We start from the raw sequence: 7,919 nt of genomic DNA on the forward strand, positions 1-7,919 counted from the left end.
CTTATATGTGGGTTTTCTTCCACACCTGCCACTCCTGAGACAGCAAGATTTCTCCTCCTCAGCCTATTCAGTGTGAAGACAACGAGGGTGAAGACCTTTATAATGATCTACTTCCTCCTAACAAATAGTAAATGTATATTCTTTTCTTATAATTTTCTTAACAAGTTTTCTTTTCTCTAGCTTACTTTATTGTATGAATACAGTATATAATAAATAGAACATACAAAATATGTATGGCCAACAGTAGGCTATTAGTAGTTAAATTTGGGGGGGTCAAAAGTTATATGATGATTTTGACTGTGTGTAGGGTCATTGCCCATAACCGCTGATTTGTTTAAGGGTCAGCTGTATATTTAAATAACTAGGAATTATAAATTTAAATTGCTTGTAATTTTTCCTTTTACAAGAAAAAATTTAATCAACATTCACAGAAGTAGCTCTTTTTTGTACATCCATACTTTTATTCTTAGGATCAAATCCTAGGATATAATTATGGGGACAAAGACATATTACGTTTATTGACAAACTGTCCTTGAGAAAGATTGTATTAATACCTATTTAGGATATTAACATATCCCTACACTTATGCCAAATTAGGTATCATTTAAAATATATATTCTAATCTGCTGTAATCCTAGCACTCTGGGAGGCCAAGGCGGGAGGATCCCTCAAGGTCAGGAATTCCAAACTAGCCTGAGCAAGAGCGATACCCCGTCTCTACTAAAAATAGAAACAAATTGATTGGCCAACTAAAAATATATAGAAAAAACTAGCCAGGCATGGTGGCGCATGCCTGTAGTTCCAGCTACTTGGGAGGCTGAGGCAGCAGGATTGCTTGAGCCCAGGAGTTTGAGGTTGCTGTGAGCTAGGCTGATGCCTCGGCACTCTAGCCCGGGCAAAATAGTAAGACTCTGTCTCAAAAAAATAAAAAAAATAAATAAAAAATAAATAATAAAATATATATTCTAATCTGATAGATTAAAATAGGCCATTTAAAAAATTCTATTTAAGGCCGGGCGCGGTGGCTCAAGCCTGTAATCCTAGCACTCTGGGAGGCCGAGGCGGGCGGATTGCTCGAGGTCAGGAGTTCGAAACCAGCCTGAGCAAGAGCGAGACCCCGTCTCTACTATAAATAGAAAGAAATTAATTGGCCAACTAATATATATATATATATATAAAATTAGCCGGGCATGGTGGTGCATGCCTGTAGTCCCAGCTACTCAGGAGGCTGAGGCAGAAGGATTGCTTGAGCCCAGGAGTTTGAGGTTGCTGTGAGCTAGGCTGATGCCATGGCACTCACTCTAGCCTGGGCAACAAAGAGAGACTCTGTCTTAAAAAAAAAAAAAAAAAAAATTCTATTTAAGTATTATTTTGTGTATAGAGCAGTGCCCCCTTATCTGCAGGAAATATGTTCCAAGACCCCCCTGTGGATGCCTGAAACTGCAGATAGGACTGAACTCAATTACCGTTAATCAGAACATGTTTCTGTTCATGCCTTCCACCCATATCACGAAGTGTGGCTATGACTTTTGCAGATTGAGGTATGACAGAAAAACTAGCACAAATTTCTTTTTCTTTCTTTGCGATTTCACAAGTAGAAGGTTTGTTCTTATGGAGGATATTAGCAACCTTAGTATGCAATTTTTCTCCTTGCTTATTAAGTTGAAAACCTTCACCTTTTTACTTAAAGGGAGCACTTTATGGTTTCTCTTCAGCATATCCACATTGCCAGCCACACTACTCTTGTGCTTTGGGACCATTATTAAGTAAAACAAGGGTTCCTTGAACACCAGCACTGAGATACCGACAGCCAATCTGGTAACCGAGCCGGCTACCAAGTGACTCCCTGGCGGGTGTGTAGATAGTGTGGAGATGCTGAACTGAGGGATGATTCCCGTCCAAGGAGGGATGGGCCAGGTTGGTGCAAGATTTTATCATGATACTCAGAATAGTACACAATTTAAAACTTATATATTATGTATTTCTGGAATTTTCCATTTCATATTTTTGGACCACCATTGACCACAGGTAACTGAAATCGCAGAAATTGAAACTGCAGGTAAGGGTAACTACCGTACGACTGAAATTATTATTTTATGATTGACTATTTCACAATGTGAGTGGCATATTCTTTTATTACTGGAAATTTTTTGTGCTATTTTACATAATTCTGTCATGAATGTATGCCTTTGTCTCTATCAATCAATCATCTATCTAGCATACCTTTTCCACACAAATCATTTCTTTACTATAGATTTAAAGAATGGGGTTGCTGGGTCAAAGATTATTAACTTTTTTTGCTTTTGCAAACATATATATATAATCTCCCCATGTCAAGATCCTTAACTTAATCACATCCGCAAAGACCTGTTTTCCTTACGAGGCAACATTGACAGGCTCCAGGGACAGGACCTGACCTCCGTGGGTGGTCATCAGTCAGCCTCCTGCCCGCGTGGCAGGCCCTCATGTCCCCGGCCACAGCACCTGCACACTCGATTGTGATGGCTGATTTTGAGCGAGTGTACACACACAGGTCTTCCCTCTTCTCTAGGTTTCTTAAGGCCGGGATTATGTCTTATTAGTAATCACTGTTTTCCGCACCCTGGCATAGTTTCTAGCACACAGCTGATGGTCAGGACTCATTGGCTAGGTGAGTGAATGAAGATTCCTGAAGCAGAGTCTGTAACTGGTAGGTGTTAATGGGACCTAATAATCTTATGAAAATGAAAACAGGGTTGCATTCCTCAGATGTCTGCACCCTCTTTACCCAAACCTGCCCAGTCCAGGCTTTGGGCTCTGTTATAGCCTTTGTAAACGCAGCTGTAGTTGGATAGAAGAATACTATGTTTTCCTTTGATAGGTGTATAAAATCTGATATTTAGTGTCTTTGAGGTTAGCTCTGAGTGCTAAGAAAGTTGATTGCACTGCCCATTTGAAATATCAGATCTCTTGGGATTATGGGCGAGGAAGCAGGGCATCCCAGTAACTGCCCTTCCTCTGTTCTATGGGAAGTCATGATATTGTCAGAAGGTGCGTGAGACTGCTGAGGGGTATTTGGGAAGTCACTATGACTTTGGCGATAAAACATTTGTATAACCCCTGCCTACATGGGGTAGGATTTAACTGCAGCATTAGTTGGCTTAACATAGTGAGACACAATGAAGGACACAAGGTCAATATAATCTCCCAAGATTCTACTTGCCAAATGGTTTCTGATTTTATTTACACTACACTGGGACTCAGTCACACATGCCTCCAAGAAGGATAGGGCCTGGTGGCTAAAAAGCAAATCAGTGTTGTGCTTTTGCAGTGGGTTCTATCTGTCTAAAAAAGGTACACTGTTTGATTTTCCACTTTGAAATTTAGTTTCCCATCATTTTCTCTCTATGTTCCTTTGATTATCATGAGCTATGTTTGCAGACAGCAGTGACCTACTTTGCTATATTTTAGTAAATCAAATTTGTTATCAACCTTGACAGGGGCCAGACACACTCAGCCGTTACACTGGTTAACATCACATGTGTTTTCAGACGCCTATGGGGCACACTGTGTTACAGTTAAAAGTTGTTGAGCGAAGTCTGAATAAATGAAATGATAAATTTCCCCTACTGTTATGGAAATGCAATGATTTATATTAATAATCTGCCTGATGGCAGAGTCCTCCCGAATGAGTCCTGCTTTTTTATTTCTATTCTTCCTTGTATACGAGCAGCTTGTCCCAAATATCCAGTAGGTGGCCCCAAGCCTAGGGAACATGGATCTCATTTTTATCAATGAGAAAATTCTAAATGTGTTGACAATGAGGGATTAGGTGGAGAAAATTAGACTTGAAAAGGAGAGAAATGGAAGAGAGCTATAAGAAAGAGCCCTTTCAGCTGGGTACCTCCGGGTTCCTTTAAACTTGCTGTCACTTCTCGTGATGTTTTTGTAGCAGCTCTTACTAGAAACCGGCATTATGGTCTGTGCTCTGCTATGTGTGGGTAATTTAAAAGGGCCAGGGAGATCATGAAAGCCAAGTTTCACATTTGGCTAGTGGATGGGGGGCAGAGCAGAAAGGACCTGGGTGACAAAGAGAGCTGCCTAGAGCCCAGGACACAGACTGGCTTTGCTATCATTGAGGACCTGCCCTTTGCATACATATTCTCTGGGGTCCTCTGCTGTTATTGCCCACTGGCGGTGCTTATTGTTTTCCTGTGAGTGCCTTCAGAGGCCCTCTCCTCCCACCTCCCTAGAGACCTGGTCACACTTCAGGCTCTTATCTGTCTCTCAGCCTGTGCCCAACCAATGTCTCCTCAAGAGAGCTCTGTGATGGGTTAGAATGAGGAATCTCCCTGAGAGACATTTGCATTTTGATAGGAGACACTTTCAAACAAATCTAATTCTTACTATTATTTTGCAAATATTGCCATTGTAAATATTACTAAATATAACATACATATAGCAAAGAGCCCAAGTTTTAGGCGTATAGCTTGAATTTTTGCATTGTGAAACCACAACCCTGGTCAAAACCAGTGTGTGAGCGGCACCCTGGAGGCCTTCCTTATGCCATATCTGGATCACCCAACCTGTTTCCAAAGGCAACTGCCATTTTTATTTCTTTAATTACAGATTAGCTTTACCTGTGTTTGAACTTTACATCAATGGACTCAAAGGTATACACAGTTGACCCTTGAACCATGAGGGGATTGGGGGGCTGCCCCCTGTGCATTTGAAAATCCACAAGTCTTCAGAAACTTAACTACTAATAGCCTATGGTTAACTGGTAGCCTTCCTAATAACATAAACAATTAATTAATACATATTTGGTATGTTATATGTTTTATATACTATATTCTTACAATGAAGTAAGGTAGAGAAAAGAAAATGTGATTAATAAAATCATAAGGAAGAGAAAATACGTTGACTATTCATTAAGTGGAAGAGGATCATCATAAAGGTCTTCATCCTTGTCATCTTCACGTTGAGTATGCTGAGGACGGTCTTGCTGTCTCAGGGGTGGCAGAGGTGGGAGAAAATCCATGTACAAGTGGACTTGTGAAGTTCAAACTTGTGTTGTCCAAGAGTCAACTATACTTTTCTTTCTTTGATCTGCCTTTTTTTTTTTTAATGCAATCTTATGTCTGTCAGATTTATCAAAGTTGTTGCTAGTAGCAGTGTTTGTTCTTTCTATTGCTGTGTAATATTCCATTTTGTGGGAAAAACTTCACAATTTAGAGATACCCTCAACTTCTGATGGTTCAACTTAGTGATTTTTCCACTTTATGGTGGTGTGAGTGATACACATTCAGTAGAAACCATACTTTGAGTACCCCAAACCATTCTCTTTTTCACTTTCAGTACAGTGTTTAATAAATTATGTGAGATATTGGACATTTATTATAAAATAGGCTTTGTGTTAGATAATGTTGCCAAATTGTAGGGTAATGTAAGTGTTCTGAGCACTTTAAGATAGGCTAAGCTATGATGTTCAGTAGGTTAGGTGTAGTAAGTCCATTTTTTATTTATAATATTTTGAGTTATGATGGTTTGATTGGGACATAATCCCATTGTAAGTTAAGGAGCTTCTGTATTTATCCATTCTATTGTTGATGAACATTTAAATTGGTTTGGGCTACTATACACTTATATACTTCTGTGAATATTCCTAAACATGTCCTCTGATGCACATATATGTATTTCTTTTGGATATATTTACCTAGGAGTGAAATTGCTAGGTTATAGGGTGTGCGTATATTCAACTGAGTAGAAATGGACAAGGTCCATTTCTGGTGAGTAGCTATTGAACATCTTTCCGTATGCGTATTGGCTATTTGGATATTCTCTTTTGTGTTGTGCCTGTTCAACTGGGTATAGATTCCAAAGGACAGCCTATCTATCTATATACATATATCACATAAAATTTTTGATGAATGCATAATTGGGATAATATGGTACATACTTGTGATAGATTGATTGAAAATTGGCTCCAATTCTCCACCTTTCCCTGTAACCACAACCTTTGCAATATGATTTTGAAAATCCTCCCATCAAGAGGCAGTGTAATTTCCCTCAAATCTCTGCTGGCCTGTGATTTGTTTGGGCCAATATGATGCACTGGAAGTGATCATGTGCCAACTCTGAGGTCAGGCCTCAGGAGGCCTTGTGCGTGTCCTTGCCTCTGCCGTGGTAGCAAGCTGGGGCTGGCTTATGAAGAATGAAGAGAGCTGGGCACCCAGCTGATACCAACAGACCTTATTAAGGAAAAGACCACGAGTTTGGTTAATGAACATAGTATTGTATCTTAATTTGTATTCCTTTGATTACAAGTAAAATTGAACATTACAAAATCTATTTAGGCCAGGCATGGTGGCTCACGTCTGTAATCCTAGCACTCTGGGAGGCTGAGGCGGGAGAATCGCTCAAGGTCAGGAGTTCAAGACCAGCCTGAGCAACAGAGAGACTCTATCTCTACTAAAAATAGAAAGAAATTAATTGGACAACTAAAAATATGTAGAAAAAATTAGCCAGGCATGGTGGCTCATGCCTGTAGTCCCAGCTACTCGGGAGGCTGAGGCAGAAGGATTCTTTGAGCCCAGGAGTTTGAAGTTGCTGTGAGCTAGCTTGACATCATGGAACTCTAGCCAAGGCAACAGAGCAAGACTCTGTCTCAAAAAAAAAAAAATCTATTTAGTGGCCAATGCCTTTCATATCCCTTGTATATTTTTCTCTTGGAGAATTCATGTATTTATAGTGCTTTTTATATAAAAAGAATATTAACTCCTTGTGTACATAAACATTGTTATCCAGTTTGATATTCCCTTTTAAATTTTATTTAGCACATTCCTATAACCAAAAGTTTTAACTATTTTTTTTCATGTTAGATGGGTAATGTGGCAATGTCATAACAAAGTTTGAGGAGGCACATTCCACACACGAGTATGAAAACCCAGTCATCACGGGTTTGTCTCAAGACATTTGAGTGAATTTGTGATGATTATACCATGTCATATGTGCTTGGAGGCCAGTTTTAAACACTGAACTGGCTTTTCTTTACAACCACAGTCCCACTTGCCCTTCTACTGCCCTTCTAGCTCTCTTGAACTCTTATAGGTTTGGTGTTTTCTGCACTTTATCCATGAATGGCATTGATTTTTTTTTCTCCAGTGAATTACGTCTGACTTAAAGTTCTGAGGTTAGCATTTACAAAAAAATGATTATGTCTATGGTGAGGTTGCCAACTCTCTAACATGTTTTAAATCATCGTTTGGTTTCATAATAAAAACCAGCTCCCTTTTCCCATATGAAATTACCTATGTAAACAGCGTTCCTTAATTTATATTGCCTCATGCTTTTCACGTGAAGCTGGGCTTCTTGGAGGTATCACTTGTTTGTGTGTGTGTGTGTGTGTGTGTGTGTGTGTGCACGCATGTGTTTCCCCCTTAGTATGACACAAGGCAATCTGTCATTCTGGCAATGAAGAATGAGTCTCATAGATAGCAGGATTGAGAAACAGAAAGTCTCCTTGTGCTGTCATTCTGGGCTGATGACCTGGAGCCTCTTCACACGTCAAAGCCATCGGCACTAACACGCGGGTCACGACCAAATGAATTGTTTCTGCAGCTGGCAGCCGTGGTGAGCTGGTCTGGAGCTGAGACACACCTTTGTTTCCTCTTCTACTGCTGGAGTGACCACCTCCTTAGTAACCAAACAACGCATGAGCCATCCGGACCTCCTTGGCATACTCTAAAATATGCCATACCACAATTATGTGGGGTGACTGCTACCTCTGCACAGAAGCAACATGGCCCCTCAGTATTTTCAGAGGCATCTGGATTTCCCTCCCCTCACTGTGTTTTCTGTTTTTCCCTCAAGAGAGATGTCCCACTGGGCCATGAGATGGGAAGGCGGATTAGACGGGCGATTAATCAGCCTGCCCTGGT

General features: G+C 40.2%; 1 pseudogene; it reads right to left on the reverse strand.

Annotated features, from left to right (window-relative positions):
• Positions 1–6,854: 6,854 nt before the first annotated feature.
• Positions 6,855–6,964, reverse strand: LOC142874231 (uncharacterized; annotated as a pseudogene).
• Between the last annotated feature and the right edge of the window lie 955 nt (positions 6,965–7,919).

The sequence above is a fragment of the Microcebus murinus genome, chromosome 11 (genome assembly GCF_040939455.1).
Source record: "Microcebus murinus isolate Inina chromosome 11, M.murinus_Inina_mat1.0, whole genome shotgun sequence".
In the NCBI taxonomy this organism is placed as follows: domain Eukaryota; kingdom Metazoa; phylum Chordata; class Mammalia; order Primates; family Cheirogaleidae; genus Microcebus; species Microcebus murinus.